This window comes from Borostomias antarcticus (genome assembly GCF_949987555.1).
Source record: "Borostomias antarcticus genome assembly, chromosome: 24".
Taxonomy (NCBI): domain Eukaryota; kingdom Metazoa; phylum Chordata; class Actinopteri; order Stomiiformes; family Stomiidae; genus Borostomias; species Borostomias antarcticus.
Genome location: NC_140257.1, coordinates 15,089,817 through 15,091,557, shown reverse-complemented (window position 1 = coordinate 15,091,557; position 1,741 = coordinate 15,089,817).

The following is a 1,741-nucleotide window of genomic DNA, read 5'->3' as shown; positions in this document are numbered from 1 at the left end:
TCGGCATCCCCCTGAGGTCGCGCTCCGCTAACCGGAACCACACTGCAAAAAAGACCACAGGAAACAAACGCAGCAGTCGGTCATGTTTATTCATGAAGGCGCACGCCTCCGCGCTCCCCTCAGAGCACGCCGGGCCGCGGCGTTAATAATGCAGAGATGCGAAACGCTGGGACTTGAAATCCTTTCACACGCGCCTCTCTAGCGGGCGCAGAGGTCCGTGCGCCGGACTGATCCTGCCAAGACGCAGACCCCCGTCTCATAAAGAACGGGCTAAGTATCGCCTGAGGTAAAAAATAAAAAATAAAAATTACAAAATGTTTTATTTTTCTCTCTGTCCTTGTCTTTCCGCCCCCCCCCCTTCTCATCACTCTCCCTCCCTCCCCCCGCCTCCCTCCCTCCCTCCCTCCCTCCCTCCCTCCCTCTAACATGGGGAAGGACCACCGTAGCCCAAGCCTCTCTGCCAGTATCGCTCCTCACGTTGACGAGCGTCGTTGGCTCTGATCGTTGGGAGTTATCTTTGATGAGGCGCCATGACCCCAGGTGGCGGGCTGCCGGGCGAGAGGCGCTGTAACGGCTCGGCGCCGCGCTGCTTTCGCAGATGAGACGAACGTATGGCGTGTGATTCTGTCTACGCCCACATCTCCCTCCATGGCCCAAAAATGTTTGTTACGACCAAAAAACTGGAACTGCTGCCTCCGCGACCCGACCCCGGATAAGCGGATGAAGATGGATGGAAGATGGACGATCAAAAAACAGTGGTCTTCACAATTAGGGAGAGAGAGAGAGAGAGAGAGAGAGAGAGAGAGAGAGGGAGAGAGAGAGAAAGAGAGAGAGATTGTTGCCGGTAAGATATAGTTAGGACTCTCTTGATGCAAGATCACTAGGTATGATTTGTCTACCTTAAATTTTGGAAGTGTTATTTCCACTGACATTCGAAATCGATGGAATTGAAGCCATATAAACGACTTTGCTGCCATCGTGTGATAAAAGCCATTAATATGGTATGGTAAAGATATGCAGTACTGTACTACTGCTGCTGCAGTTCTGGACACTGTTTAGTACCTGAACCTACCGTATCTTAGCCTGACTCCAGCCCCTGAATCTACATTTTCAAAATGCGATGATTCAAGGTCTGGAAAGGCTCAAGTGATTTCTTGGTTGGAATTCCTAACAGGCCAATCAGCATCCTTTGAATGCAATGACTGAATTAATCTGCGTGACGTGATTGGACGGGGATGGGGGGGTGAACTAATCACTAAGGACTCCCTCTTCGCCAACGACCACCTGGGAAAACGTCTGCAGCGGAAGCCTGTTTGGACTGAGTAATGAAGTGAAACAAAATGGCGACTCAGTCTCAGAGTGTCAGGCTAGCCTCTGAAGTTACATTAGCTCTTAACTCGGTGCCGAGTGTCCACAACTCTCCTCAACCTCGAGAACAACAATAGGATGTCTGATACAGTCAGAGTTGAGAAGGGGGCCAGCAGGGTAGCCTATTCTCACCGCTGCCAGTTCGGTTACAGAAGTGGCAGTACAGTACAGTACAGTACAGTTCGTACCTGCCAGGCTGCATTGGAGAGCTGCTGTCAGCCCTTCATAATGAGTAGAGTACATTGGGATGCCTCTTCCATAACGGGTGGAGGAAAACGATAGCCAACTATGATTGATGGATATCATTTATCTCTCGCATTCACGCACACATGCATGCACACACGTGCACACACACTCACACACACACACACAC